A 16,013-nucleotide genomic window follows, 5' to 3' on the forward strand; every position below is an offset into this window, starting at 1 on the left:
TTGCCCAGCATAGATAAATCATTTCAATACTTTCAGTGCCCTACATAAGTTTAAAAATGGGGGGAGGGCATGGGGGAACTCAACCTAAATGTTCAATCATAGAGGGTTGGATAAATCCATTATAATAGAGCCATAGTGTGGAATATGATGTAGTCTTAAAGAGTGATATGCTGAAGAATATTTAGTGACCCTGAAGGCTCTGTACAATATTGTTAAAGGGAAAAGATGCAGGTTACCAAAAAATATTTATTCACTCATTTAACCAATATGTATTGAGCACCTATTATGGGCCAGGCATTGTTCCAGGTTGTGGAAATTCAGTAGTGAATGAAAAAATGTTCTTCCTCCAGATACTCTGATGACTACCTCCCTTGCCTTCTTTGGTTTACTGCTCAAATGTCCCTTCCTCCAAGAAGACTTCCTGATCACACAAGCTGTCTTCTTGGAGTTTAAGTTGCAGTGGGGAGCACCCATAATAAACAAATGACTCTGTAATAGGACATCAGGTAATGTAGTGCATTGAAGGAGAATAAAGCAGAGCACGGGAATAGAAGAATGACAAAGCGAAGCAATTATTTCAGCCTGTCTGGGGAAATACACTCCGGGCAGTGTGGCCAGAGTGGAAGAAAACAAAGGCTTTTTTTCTCTTTTTTTTTTTTTTTTTACAGGAACAGCATAATTTCAACTCTATAGAAATGAAAAGCAAATGCAGATAAAAAAGGTTAGCAAGAGATATATTAGGATTATGACATTCTAGGTGATCTTTATTCCCTTCCCTTTGATTATCTGTAGTTTTCTAGATTTTCTACTCAATGTATGTATTGTTTTAGAAAGGAAAAAAAATAAATGTTTCAGAATCAAACTTTCCCTGGAGCTCATTATCTTTGCCCTGGAGGCTCTCACTGATCCCACGGCACCTGGATATTTAGACAGCCACTCCGGATGTGCATTACTCCAGGAGCAGAGGGGTAGAGAGAACCCCGAGCTGGGAAAGCCAGACGGAGGTGTTTTTGCAGATGCTCACAGACAACTGGAGTGGCCCCTGATTTACTGTTAGTGTTAAAGGTGTTAATGTCTCCTCTCAATGGCATCTCTGCTATCAATAAGTGTTGGCTGAGTCTAATGACGACGTAATTGGCAACAGAGATTGGAACAGATGTATCATGTAATAAAAAGCCTTTGTGTCCAAGGGCTGACCCCTTTTGGGCTTAGCTGGGCTTTGGTACTGTGAGTGATTCCTCTTGGCAATTGTCATTAATCAGACATGCTCAGTGATGGTTGCTTGGTGAGTACCAAGCATCTTGGATAAACCTGGACCCACTGAGCATGCTCAGCCTGGTTTTCCCTGAACTCTGACCTAGGCCTTGTCTTCTGTCACCTCATTTAATACACATACAGGTTAGACTCGTCATCCGTGCATTCACTCTGTGAGTCCTCGGTGGATTTACAATGGATCCTCCACTCCCCAGATGTAGGTAAGTGAAGAGATTATTACTGGTTCTTATCTCTCTCTTTGACAAAGAGGGGCTATGTGTAGTGTGAAGTGAACTGGCCTGAGTTTCCATCCTGTGGTAGAATTGAGACCAAGGACTTTCTATGCTGGGAGGGAAGGGAAGCAAGTGCCTTGGACCTTAGATATCCCTTTTACCTCCTTCTGAATGTATACCTGATCAGGTATGGTCAAGATGATGGTTATCAGCTTGCAAAGGCAAAGACATTTTACCTGTCAAATTTCTGGTTGAATTAAATATATTGATGAATAAAATATACTATTGTTAAGAGAATAGCCTCTTTATGGAGGCCTGAACAACCAGTTAACAGAATTAAGGAATATTAAATTAAGGCCAGATGCCCAGGAGGCAGCATTCAGGACACAAGTAGAGCACTCCCTTGAGAACCAAAACCTTGAAAAATTTGTATTCTGTAATCCTAATTCCAAAATTCATCAAGTAGTCATTAAAAAAGGAAAAGAAATTTCCATGGTCAAATAAATTTGGGCCTCACTAGGTTAGACAAATCTAGACAGGTTGCTTTTTCTACAGGACTTACCAGAGCCTTCAGTGTAAATTATAATTAATGGAAGTGTATTATTTCCACTCAACGTTTCTTCCAAAGAGTTGTATTAGGCCAACACTGGTAAGTCATTATACAGAACCTGACATGCCTATCTTTTTTCCAATTTTTGGTATTTGATATTTCAGAAATTTCTAATATAAGAAGAAAAGTTGAATTTTTCAAGCTCTCCATTAGTTTCACTAGTTATAACAGTTTTCTGAATTCATGAATAGATGGATCGATGGATAAGATGGGATGGGATGGGATGGGATGAGATAGGCTGCAAAAGCATAGCAGCAAAATATTCTCAAGAGTCTTGTTGCTTCCCCTCCAGCTCTGTTTTTATTATTGTGTGATTTGGGGACATTTCCTGTTATTATTACACGTATTGTGGTCAGAGGAAGCCAATTCATTTTAATATTAGTCTGAGCAAAACATAATTAGGAAGAGAATCTGCTACCAAAAAGGAAACATGTAATTGCTGCTTTGCATTCCAAACCCCAGTACTCAGATGAAGAAAACACCCAGAGATTGCTCTCCACACAGTTTCAAAACATCCTGCCCCTGTCCGGCCAGTGAAAAATCCAGTCACTCCGAGGAAACACAGCCGGAGAACCAGATGATCTATCAAGCTTTCCACTATTCCTATTTGTATTTTGGAAGAGGAAGGAGAAGAGGTGAGAGAGAAAGGGACAGAAAAGAAGGGGCTCAGAAAAGGAACAGCGTGGAGCATTGAAAACATCGCCAGACCCCAGGCTGAAGGCTGAACTGCGGCCTCCTTTCCTTAGATCTTTCAGCACCGCCAGGGCCACGACTGACATTTCCTCCTGGGAACCAAGAGCTCCTGAGGGCCTGAAAGTCCATCATCTCTGTGTGCTAAGGCGTCTTTTTCTCCTCTCTCTCTCCTCCTCCTCCCTTACTCACAAAGCATTTCCTCTTACTTGTGTGGGATGTACACTCATTTGGAAGGAGCGCAATTTCCTGGGCATGCGCGGGAGGTGTGGGAAGATGGAAGAGGAGAAGGGACAGGGAACCAGCAGGTGAGGAGTCCAGCTCTGTGCCCAGCTGTGTTAAGTCTTTTCACATCATTTATTTCATGTAATCGTCACAATCACAGTCTGAGGTAGGTATCATTATCATCCCCATACTACAGGTGAGGAAATCAAGGGCTTGGAGAGGCCAAGGAACATGTCCAAGGTAACAGGGCTCCGAAGTGCTGGAGGCAGGGTTTAAATACAGGTGGTTTTGTTTACTTTAAAAGCCCGTGCTTTTAACCACAGTCCTAATGTGCTTCACTTCACTTCTTCAAGCCTCCGGGTTCTCACTCAGGAAAAGAGAGTGTCCTTGTTTTTGCCCTTGTCCCCCTTATAGTTCACTGTCTACACCGTGGCTGGGTAAAATTATACCATTGAGGACTAGGCTCAACTGCCAGAAACAGAGACACAAAATAAATGTCAGGAGGTGGCCTGTATGGGCAGGTATGAGTCTGCTCCATAGAGTCCCTGGGGACTTAACCTTCTTCCAACTCACTGCTATCCCATCCAGAGGGGTGGGCCTTGTCTTCACAGTCCAATGTCACAGCTAGAGCTCCAGCCATTACATCTGCATTCCAGGCAGAGGATGAAGGACAGAGAAAAAAGGGTCAAAAGGTACAAATTGCCTGTCTTTTAGGCATGATTTTTTTTTTTTAATCATTGTTTTTTGGGGTTTTTTTTAAAATTTTATTTATTTATTTTTGGCTGTGTTGGGTCTTCGTTTCTGTGCGAGGGCTTTCTCTAGTTGCGGCAAGCGGGGGCCACTCTTCATCGCGGTGCGCGGGTCCTCTCACTATCGCGGCCTCTCTTGTTGCGGAGCACAGGCTCCAGACGTGCAGGCTCAGTAGTTGTGGCTCACGGGCCTAGTTGCTCCGCGGCATGTGGGATCTTCCCAGACCAGGGCTCGAACCCGTGTCCCCTGCATCGGCAGGCAGATTCTCAACCACTGCGCCACCAGGGAAGCCCTAGGCATGATTTTTTGAAGCACCATACCATACTTCTGCATACCACCCACAGACTTAGTCATGTGGCTATACCTACCTGAAGGGGAAGCTAGAAAATATAGTCTTTATTCTGGGATGCTATGTGGCCTGCTAGAAATTTGCAAGCCATTATGCAAGAAAGAGGGAATGGATACTGGGAGCAGGGCACAGTCTCAGACAGAGTAACCCTTTCGAAATGTAAGTCAGGTCATGTTACTCTGCTGAAAATTGTGGAAAGACTTCCCACTCACTCAGGCAAGACGCCCAAGCCTTTGCAGTGCCCAACAGAGCCTTACATGTCTTGTCGCTCTTACCTCTCTGACCTCATTTCCTTCTGCTCTCTGCCTTGCTTGTTCTGCTACAGCCACATTGGCCTCCTTGCTGGTTTTCTAACAAGCCAGTCACATTCCTGCCTAAATATTTCTTCTGAGCCCTTGGAAGTCTCTCTCGCCAGGCATGCGCTCATCTCGGATCTCAGTTCCTTGGGTCATGCTCAAATATCCCTTCATCAGAGACCGCCCTATAGAAAACAGTATACCCCTCCCCAATGACTGTCTGTCTCTCTTACCTTGCCTTACTTTTGTTTTCTTCTTTTATCTCCACCTATCCCACCTGATATATTCTGTATTTGTTCACATTTGCTTATTGTCTTTTTCTCTTCTCTTTTCTCAGAAGCTCAATAAGATCAGGAACTTGATTTGTTTTAGTCAATGCTTTGTATCTTACAGACCTGGAATAGTGCCAGACATCCACTGTAGACATCCAATAAACATGAGTTGAATGGATGAATGATTGATTGAATAAATCCTGCTTTATCCATCTCCCAAAATTTAGGAGAGAATGAAGTGAGGTATCCAATCTAAAAGAGCTTTGAAAATAGAAAGAGGCAAATATAAATTGGTACTATGCTTCTCTTTGATGTCCTTCCACTTGTAAAAGCACTCTGTTGACTGTGAAGATTAACGCAAATGCTGTTGGCAATTATTATTTTGAAGTAAGGCACAGCGGGATAGAATTTCCAGTCATTTCTTCCCAAAGCACCAGAACTATTTATTCTAAATCCATTTCTTCCCTGCCTTTAGTTTTGAATGAACATGGCTTTGCTGCACATAGTTGCCTAATATATCACTTTGATGGTTTATTTCACCTTAAGTAGCATGGAATTGAAGTCTGAGACTGTATCAGGCTGATTTCAGGTCTCCTTTGCTTCCCTTTGTGCCATCACAGTGGGGGAAAGCTGTCAAGCTGTGCTTGGCCAAGTTAAATGAGGAGACCAGATGGTCAGAAAGAAAGGAATTTGGGTCTAGGTTGAGGAGGAGAAAAGCTGAGAGCAAAACTCTCTCTTTTTCACCAAGAGATCAGAATATGCAGCAGTGGGGGAGCGTTACTGAATGACGGGGTTCTCCAGCGAATGTTTCTGAGACAGGAGTTCCTTTTCATGTTAATCTCCTAGGACTTTCTGCCAACCCTTCAAAATCATCTTGCAGTGCTGGGGGTTTGGTTCTATGTTGCTTTTAGTTTCTAGAGAAAGAGATATTGATATATGTGAAACACAACAAAAAGGAAAAACAAAACAGGAGGTAAAGCAGTCACTTTGTGCTTTTGCGTGTAGTAGGCAATTTTAGGAAGAAAAGCAAGCAAGATCCAAAGTTGGGGAAGAAAGGAAGATAGGAAACACTAGAGTGACATGCAAGGCAATGAAAGAAGATCTCTAGTCCTCTAGACAGAAAAGGCAGGTTCTGCAGGAACCGAAAGGTCGTTCCAAATTGAATTGAGAAGTGGCGTCCTGAGCCGTCTGGCCCTGAAGTGGGGTCAGGAGGCAAAAGATAGAAAGTCAAGCAGTAGGAGGTGGCAGGGATCCAGGCAGGAAACAGACCGTGTGTGAACAAGTGTCTTCGTGGTAGGGACAGATGGAAAAGGAGGCATGAGAGGGCCACTGCTGGGAGAGGAAGGGCCTGGCTCCTTAACGTCCTCTGATAAAGCATTTCATTGCTGCTGTGCTCGAAATAAAGTGCCAGGGCCTTTGCCCTTTGGCCTCGTAGCTTAAGTGTCCCCTAAAAGCCGTAGACATGGGACACAATCCTGGGAGACCTGTGGCCCCAGCGTCGCCAGGGCTGGCTGAACTTTCCCAGTTTTTGTGTGGATTGTCTCTGGCACGCCAGGGTGACCTAGTAACCACGCGGAGTGTCTGTAGCTGAGACTATCAGCCACTTTCCTACTGGCCCGCTTGTGTGAGCACAACAGCCTTAAGGCATAAATACGGAATGAATCATGGCCACCTTTGCAAGGATGAGAGGACAGATGTTTGGGGGTTTGAATGGCTGGCCCACGGTCCCTCAGCAAGGGAATCGTGAAACTGGGACCAGAGCATGCTTCTCTCCCTCCTAACACGTCTCCTCTTCACCACGTTATTTATGTGAGTTAGTTACCAATGCTCACTATGTCTGCACTTTTCTAGACGCCATGGGGAGAGACCGAAGAGCAAACCAGATGTGACCCTTCTCCTTGGGACTCTCCTGATCTAAAGCGGGAGACAGGACAGAGGCGGCTAAATGAATCTATGTACGAATGCTCCCACAAGCATACATTTAACTAGACGTTCAGACGTAGTCATACATCCAGGGGCGTTGTTGGAAGCTTCTGGAAGTAAATCTCTGAGGATCTGAAGAGACTCAGAAAACTGACTCATTGGCTTGGCTCTGAGGCTATTCCAGATATTAGGAGCTGTGTAAGTGGGGGCTTGGAATTAGGGCCAAAAGATGCAGTTGACCGGAGGGAAGGGATTTGGGATTGAGATTTGAGCAGTTCTTGGGCAGCGAAGATATTAAACAGTCTCAGAAAACTTCCCTGGGGTGACTTCTCTGCCTAGATAATGGGACTTTTCAGACTCCTTGTAACTGGCATCTAGATAGAGAGAGAGAAACGTCTGGAAAAATTTGCCCAGTTGTCATTTGGCTTCCCTTTCATAGTTTTTTTAGTGTGGCATGTGTCAGGCTTTGAGTGTCTGGGGCTCTTGGAAATACAAATACCATCTGGGTCTGGATTATCCCCCAGAGCTCAGGGATGCTGAGTAGGGGAAGAGGAGATGGAAGGAGATGGAACCCTGAGATGAGGGGTTTATCTGTGGGTCACCCCTATCTCTCAGCCTGGATGTGCTCAAATTCCCTGTACAGAAAGTGTCTGTGGGCAGATACCACAAGACCCATCTTTTCATGACACAGTGACCTCATTATCTGGTGAGAACATCCTGATTTCTCTTGGGGAAACAATTGCTCTCCCAAGGTGTGGTCTTTAGGGTCTGACAACCATTTGACTGGATGGAGAGCCTGAAACTTTCAACAGGGCCAGTCCCGTCTCCCTGGCTCTGAGTCCTGAGCAGCATGACTCACCAGACTAGAGTGACTGCAGTTCAGTCAAGGAGACAGTGGTTCTCTGCAGAGGTGCCCATTCACATCTGCCAGATGCCCTACTGCCTCTTCTCCAGGTTTACCTTCTATTCTCTGAAGGGCTTCCTAGTCTTCCCCCAAATTCCTCTTTTACTTTGGACGAAGTTTGTTTCAGATGCTTTCAATCAAAGAACCCCAAGGGATGAATTAGCCCCAAGTGAGATCATACACTTTCTTTTAGGTGCTCAGGATGTGTCTGCTTCTGTCTGTCCTCCAGCCCCCCTGCCTCAAAAGACCCCTTAGGGGGTGCGAGCCCTTCACGTGGGCCAGGGTTCTCAAAAGAACACCAGGGTGTTGAAACAATCAGTTGGATACAGTATGGTGCAGGCTTCTATTTCAGAAAAATTACTAAGAGTTAATTGCCCCTTGACCTCCATGTCATTCTGCAAGTATGACACTAATTACAAGGTTAAGTCTCAGCAGTAAATTTATGTCTTCAAGACTATTTCTAGCTATACATAGAATTTCTATTTCTATTTCCTTGTGTTAAAAGCCATGTAAAATGTATTCCCAATGTCACTATTAAAACATTTACACCCTGAAAACTTATAATAAATGATCAACATAGTAATGGAATGCCTGGAGATACCCATATTTAATGGTATATAGACTTTAATACCTACAAAGCCTTTGCTAAGAACGTTAGCTTTTTATTTCTATCATGGGGAACCCAAGTTCTCTGACAGTGGTTTGTAGAACATGCCACAAAAAAAGGTTGATAATTCTTTACTACAGAATTAAAAGGTGGCCAGAAATGAAGGAGAATTTTACAGCTTTGGAATTGCATGAAAATCTACTATAATTCCAGAGTTATCTAGAACAAGGTGGAATCTGAATGCGATCGTCAAATACTGGCACAGCTGCAATGGGAATGACAGAGAAAGTCTTCAGATTCAGGTGGCCCTGCGTTCACCTTCCATTTCTGTGTTCCCTTTGGGTCCCGTTCCAGGATGCCTGGCTTTGAAGTCCACAGCTTCACCACTGAGTCATGTCTCTGTTGGCACATGCGGGCCATGGTTGGCATGTTTTAATATACTGAAAAATGCCAGTGAGAAGGCAAATGCCAGTGGGAGATGAACAGTAATAGAAAACTTTAGTGAAAATAATAATGTTTGAGAGAACTGATACTTTTTTAATGCAAGACTTGAGGGATCAGTCTGTTTCCAGCTACTCTGATCATCCAGCTTGTCTTCGCTTTTCTTCGCTCTGCATTCAGCTCATTGCTGACCTGCTGACCAGTGCTCAGTTCTGGGCACAGAGATTCAGTAGCACAAGGGCATCAACTTGCCATAGACTCCTGCCGGAGCTGCCCCTTTGCTGGCCACTGCAAAGGCTGGACCTACCTGGCTTCTCACAGCTCCCCATACATGCCAGCTTGTTCACCTGCACCTGGTCTTCAGGAGGCCTGGTCAGTAGCTCCTTCTTTGATCCTTTTATTCCTCTTTTCATACCTTCTGTTTCCCAGCCTCTCTCACACTTGTGAAAGGTCTAATTCCCATAATAAACTCCTTATTCCCCTAATATTAATTGTTACTCTGCATCCCTGATTGAACCCTGACTGATACAACCTGCAATCTAGATGGAGTTACGAACATTATTGCCATGAAAAGAGTCATCTTCCAACACAAGGAGAATAGTGAGGCTCCCAGGTTAGCAGTGCAAGGCGACAGGTGTTAGCCACAGGAGGGCAGGAGAGCGAAAACAAGCTGGGACCCACTGAGGACCCTTCATCTCTCCAACACTGCATCTGAGGATACACTCTGCATCCACTGAGAGTAATGGCCACTGATTTACTTCCAACTTCCAGATATTGAGCAAGTTCTTCTTTTGGCCAACTCCAACCTGGAACCATGCAGAATAGGGAGAGGAAGAGAAGGGAATTTTGAGAAAGTTTTCAGCTTAACCAAGTTGACAGTGGAATGCTTGAAAACAGTGCAACCCTGATCAACTTAATACATCTCTCTTCTTTTCTATATTTAACTTTCAAATAAAGACAATGCAAAATCATGCTTTCTATTAACAATACAACTGTCCTTCACACAAATGAAAGCAGGCTAACTTTCTCCAAGGCAGTGTACATTTATTCATCTTTTGGTTACATTCACTTTCACTACTAGCTGAATCATAGCCCCCTTTAATATTCTGTAACTTAAATGTCAAGATATAAGGCTTACCTCTTTTACCACATCTTTTATTACAGAGTAAAATGAATAGGATAAGGGGAAAAAGAAAGAAAAAGAATATGTAAAACATATATATATCTCCACATACACAAATATATACATAGATATTTATATATATATATGATACAAATATATCAAAGAAAAGAAGAAATGCTCTTAACTATTAGAACCATCATTTCTGCAACTGGTCATGTTATCATTGCTGGTATTTATAATTTCTTCCTTCCACTATCCTTTCTGTATTTGTTTTGCCCTCAGAAAGTCCTGTAACTGATGGTGGGTTCCTTGTCTGATGGGATGATCCAAGCTCTAATTCTACTAATAGTCTTGTCTTCACTGAGTTGTAGTTTTCCATTAATTTTTTGCTATTAATTTTAATCACAGGGCATGGTATTACTAAGTGATGTCCCAAAGATTGTCTGCATGCCAGACACCCTCTTCTCTGCCCTCAGAGCATAGTAGCGACTCCATTTCTCCTGGAGAAGGTCAATCACCCTGGCCAGTATGGTAACCCCCTTCTTTGCTTGTTGGTTCCCTAGCATGAAGTTTTCAAAGTAGGCTTGTAGCAGTCTTAGTTCGTAGTTAATAGAACTATTTTTAGTCCCTGATAGACAGTCCCCTGTCAGGAGCACCTAAAACCTGCTCATGTTTTAGCAAAGCAACAGATATCTTCTTGGGCTCTCCTTTTGAGCAACTTCTAAATTCTCTCTGAGACATGAGCCTTGAATTCAAAGCAAATTAGATCTTCCCCCAGAAAAGTTCCTCTTGGAAAGTAAAGATAGAAAAAGAAGGAAGAGGAGAAGAAGGAGAAAGAGGAAAAAAGAAAGACGTTATCTTTCTCAGGGAAGGTAGGTTTTCCCAGAGAGGATTTTATCACAGTTGTTTCTTGTCGTTGACCCTAAAGCCATCACCATACGTGTTGCATGTGGATCTGAAGCTCTATTTTCTGGTTTGACATATCATGAAAAAATTAATGTGAAAAATCTGTATTTAAGAGCAGTGAGATCATGTGATACTTGGGACCTGGAGCTGTGTAAATTCAGAAATGTGTAATATTTCTGGAAACAAAAACAGAAAAACTACTTTCCAGTCCTGTGCAAGGCTTTTTAAGTTTTAATCATTTTTATGAGGCTAAAAATAACAAAAAGTATGGTTTGACAAAATATTGAACACTTACTTCAAGACGGAAATTGGTAGGGTGGGGGAAAGGCTTGCACCGGCTGGATTTTAACCTATAAATCAAGAGAAATCAACAGAGAATTTAATCCAAACATGTGCTGCACATAGTTTCCACTGGCCTTGTGTTACTAAGGTTAGAATTATGGTTGGGTTCACAGTGAGAAAGTGAAAAATCGATGACATCTGCCCTCTGAGGTCTTTTTGCTTTCTTGGTAGCTACTGCAGAGGCCTTGGCATTCTGTGATGAAAGCTTCAGATGTATGATGGGAAATGTCACGTGGGGGTGAACCATTTGAAACCAGAACTCTGTCCATGTTCCTGGGACTCTTGTAAAGCATCTTCCTCTTAACTGTGGACAAGATCAGACACCCTGGTTGTCCTGTGGTAGACTTTCCTGAATGGTGGAATCTCACTGAGATGGTGGAAGACCTAGGAGTCATACCAAACCAACGGAAATCAGGGCATCTTTGCGTCCCATCACCTCCATCGTCCCATTCGTTCATTCATCTGTTCATTCAGCATATGTCTGCTAAACACTGTCGTAGATGCTGCTGGTGTCTGCCCACACCCTTTGAGCCTTACCACTTGGGTACCCTCCAGCCAGCTTCCTCTCCTGGTACCTCTCCCTCCTCTACCTGAGGGATTTCTCCCAAGCCACTCTGCCTGTACTCACTGAAAGATGGAGGGATAAAGCGTTAATGCTCCCTGGGAGCAGTGCCCCCCCATGACTGAGTTTACTTATAAATACCTCTGCACCCTCACTCTTGGGGTGGATAATACTCAGGCACCTTTCCTACACCATTTCCCAGTGTTCCCATGAGGTTGAGCGGCCCTCAACTTCAGCTTCTCTGGTGACACACCCCTTTGTAGGCTGCCCTCCCTTCCCTGTGCACCTTCCCAGCTCCTCCCCATGTTTTTCTCCCAGATGAACCGCCTCCACTAGAATCCCGTCTCCGAGTCCACTTCTGGGGAACCCACACACCCGCTCAGTTCCAGGCACTGTGGCGGGGCTTCACTGATGGAAGAACCACCAGATTATAAGATTTCAGTTACAGGCTGGTGGGAAGATGTTTGATAGAAGGTTGAGAATCTATTCTAACAACTTAATAAAATTAGTGTGAGGTTTCAGCTTACAAAACACTTAAAATAGCGACTGGCAGAGAGAAGCAGTGAAGTAACTATTAGTTATTTACTATATTTGTTATTCTGCTGAGCTAAGGCATTGAGTGTTTAGCAGTTCCTTGTTAAAATATAAATTCCCATGCACAGGTGGTGCCCTGGGCTCTTGCTGGCCATCCACACTTCAGAAGGAACAGATTGGTCAGAGAAGCTTTAGTCACTTTTCTAGACCTTGAGGGAATGAGACAAAAGGCAAAATGCTTTAAAGGTGGTGATGGAGGGGAAGGGAAAGCTGACTGATGGGGCAGCAAGAGGGGGGTGGGCATGGGACCGGCGGGCCCTTCAGCCAGGCAGGGACCAGCCTGGGGCTCTGGACTGCACAGTCCAGGGCAGGTGAATCCAGGCTCCTCTAAGCCAAAAGCCCTCAAGAGAGAAATGGCAGCGCCAAGATCTGAACCTAGGTCCTGGTCATGCATTTATTCATTTATTGTTTTGATAGGTTTGTTCAACATGTAATGATTTAAAATGGCATTTCAGAGGTTGTCAGAGGACTCCCAGTGGGAGAACACGTATTTGGAAACCAATGGTGTGCAAGAAACTATCCTAAGTGTTTTGGTAGAACATGTGTGTGGTTCAGAATCGAGGGACTGGCCCCTTCCATGCTGGGCAGGAAAAGGGAGGCCTGACCTGAATTTGGACAGGCGGCTGACCTTGCATCCCATTCCGTCCACCTCACTCCTTTGTCTCCCTAGTGGTGGGTGTGGACAGGTCACTTTTTCCCTCCGCACCTCACTGGGGTTCTTCATCTGTAATGCGGGAGGATCCTGACCCCGACCTCTCAGGTTGCTTTGGGCATTGCAGGAGGGCTGGCTGGGGAAGCAGCAGATCTACAAATTCCAGCTTCCTTCCATCTGTCCTCCAGCTTGAAAGGAGCAAGATGTGAATAGGCAAACCCCTCCTCAACATAAGGACCAATAGGCTTCTTAGCAAACAGTCCTAAGAGCAGAACGAGCTTTCCTGGTCCTGAGGGAGCCCTGACACAGGGGCCATCGGCAGGAGGGCACTGAGAGGGAGGGGTGAGCCCTTGAGTCAGATGGCCCGGGGCCAAATCCTCGCTTCACTACGTACTCAGTGTGGGCGGGTTCCTGGACTCTGTGAGCCTTAGTGACTTCATCTATGCAACGTGAGTGAAAATATTAATAGTTCTTACCTCCTAGTGTTGTTATGAAAATGAAATGAGATGATTTAAGTGCCTGGCACATCGTAAGCACTTAATAGATGTAGTTCTTTAGAAGGGGTTTCTGGCAGAGGGAGAAGTCATCTGCCAAGTTTCCTAACTTCTGTATCTCAACTACCGTGATTCCACAGTCTCTAGAGGAGTGGCATGAGGTCTGGATGGTCAATGCTTTAGATTTAGAGAGCTCTGTGTTTTGACTCATTGGCTGCCAATATTGGCGAAGCGCTGCCCACACAGCCTAGATACTCTCTGCAAGCCAAGCTCACCTGTGACTCTCTGCCCAGGAGGACGGAGAGTGTCCTACCTTCCCAGCAGGCTGAACATGCTCTTGTTGGGCTGTGATTCTGGGGCGTTTTTACAATGAACTCAGTAGGCTCCCAGATTGATCTCCAGCTGCCTACGGTGGTAACAGCTGGACAGCACACCCTTGGTTACCCTCTTTCCCTTCTCCGCCTCACTCTTCCATTTCCCTGCCAGGACACCCTAGGATCACTCCCTAAGTGAATTAATTGCACTGAAATCCTTCATTCTGAAGACATTTCTGGGGGAATCCAAACTGAGACACTCATTGACAGACTCCTTTAAACAAGTTCAACACAGGCCAAATGAAGTACAAGGTCATACCTCTGTGCAATCGTGACCGTCTAGACATCCAGCTCAGGTCCAAGCAAATTTTTGCTTGCTGGAATTATTTGGGTTGGCTTGCCCAGGCAGCCCTGGACTCTCTCCAAAATTCCCCCAGTCCCTGCTTTTCTTTGGTCTTGGAAACTTAACCTCTGAAGCTGGCTGGCCTCAGATGGGAAGAGCACAAGATTCTGTGAAAGGCAAATGTGGGCTGCCTCTGTGAGCAAGTATAGGATAGAAACACAGCTTTCCTCTTGTTCTTGAGTTGGAATACCCAAGGCCCTCCTACCTCTCCTGAACCCAGCAATGGGAATTAAACTATTATTTCTCTGGAATCAATGCCATTGTCAAAGGTGAGATATTAACAAAGTGTTACAGGTGTACATGGAAGTGGGGGCAAGTTGTCACCAATTGGAAGCACTAATAGCCGACCTGCCTTGGTCTGTAGTTCACATCTGGGCTTCTGAGTTACTCTGTTCTTATGACTCTGTTCAGTAGAGCTGGTATGATTCGTGCATTTAAAAGGGTGTCCAGGCCTTTATAAGAACACTGCCAGCTAAACAGATAGAAAGCACTAAATCAACCCCATGTTCAAAGGTAGGGAACCAATCCCAAGTTCAATAACAGGAGCCCTTTCTCTCTTCTCTAGACCCCGTTGAGAAGAGAAGAGAGTTACTGAGAACTCAACAGTGCAGATCCAGAAGTGAAAGTGCATGATTTCAAAAGCAGACAGAAGCCTGTGAGATAGTAATTAAAGGTGAGCATTTATTGAGGGTGTCACATGGGCCAAGCGTTGAGCTAAGTAAGCACATTACACACACAGTTGTATTCAGTCCCTCCTCCTTTCTCTCTGTCTCTCTCTTCCTCTCCCTTGTATATTGTTTAGTTTACTTATGGGGAAATTGACGTTTGTAGAGAATAGTTTTCTGCCCAGTATCACTGGGCTACTACATATGAAAGATGAGACCTAGCCCAAGTTTATCAGACCCCACATTTGTGTTCATGTTCATTTATGCTCCAAGAGCCTGACTCATTAGAGCAACCATGAATTGTCATCCTTCTGGTCTTCCTTATACTGTGACCGGCAATAAATATTTGTGGTCCTATTATCGTTGGGGTAAAGAAAGAGGCAAATAAATTTTCGTTCATTTTGTTTCTCAAGGGGTTGGTTGTTTTTGTGTTTTGGTAGACATCAACTCTGGGTTTGAATAATAAATATATTTTGAAATTTTTAGTTGGAACATAATAGGACTAGAATTATTGATATAATAATAATAAATCATGTTGATGTATCTAGTTGTGGCATACCATTAAGGGGAGGTTTAACTCCCAGTCTTTAACTTAAAAGGTTAACAGTATTTAGCTTCTTAATGAATTTATAATATTGATGTGGATCATCTTATATGCTGAATACTGTTACAGAAAGTACAAAGATAAATAAAACATGGCCCGTCCTACCTGCAATCACTTCACTGTTTTCCTCTTGTCTCTTTAAGCACCACGTTCAACTATTCAACAAGCATCTTTCACAAAGTCTCCCGGACTTCGCCCTTCCTTTTGACTTCCGCAGTCACTAGGGAGATGGGTTCTCTTCACGTCGCGACTATGGTGCCACAGACTTGGCCTCCTGGCTGACCTCTGTGCTTTCAGTTTATTGGGGTGACCTTTTGAAGCAGGACCTTCACAATATCACCTGATAGGCAGAAGGTGACATCCATTCCTTCCACTGTCATTGGGACATGAATGGAGAGAGACCAGGACTATGAAATGGGAGACCCAGAATCTGGACCCAGCGGTCTTTGACCGCTGGGTGACCTTGGGCCGGTGACTCCTCTCTGTCATTGGGCCTCGGGTTCTGATCTGTAAAATGGAAGAACTGGGGTTTAGGGTTTCTGGGAAGTACTTCGTGGGCCTCTTCACAGGATTTGTTCATTCATCCTCTATTGAGCTCCTGCTGTGTGCCAGGCATTGTTCTAAGCACCAGGGAGAGAGTGGCAAGCAAAGCCAGATGAAGATCCTATTCTGGCTGAGGCGCCCGTAAACAAACAATATGTGATATTTCAGTTAATGGTAAATGCTGAGAAGAAAAATAAACGGAGTAAGGACACAAGGAGACAGTGGCCCTGTGTTACACAGCGTGGCCAGGGAAGGAC

General features: G+C 44.3%; 1 long non-coding RNA gene across 1 annotated transcript in view; it reads left to right on the forward strand.

The window, feature by feature from the left end:
• LOC309609057 overlaps positions 1 to 16,013 on the forward strand; it is an 89,389-nt gene that overhangs the window by 42,322 nt on the left and 31,054 nt on the right. Inside the window, exon 2 of the long non-coding RNA XR_014233235.1 lies at positions 1,399 to 14,617. This is a non-coding gene — a long non-coding RNA (uncharacterized lncRNA). The remainder of the gene's footprint in view (positions 1 to 1,398; positions 14,618 to 16,013) is intronic.

Source organism: Balaenoptera borealis, assembly GCF_965194805.1.
Source record: "Balaenoptera borealis genome assembly, chromosome: 13".
NCBI classification, from domain to species: domain Eukaryota; kingdom Metazoa; phylum Chordata; class Mammalia; order Artiodactyla; family Balaenopteridae; genus Balaenoptera; species Balaenoptera borealis.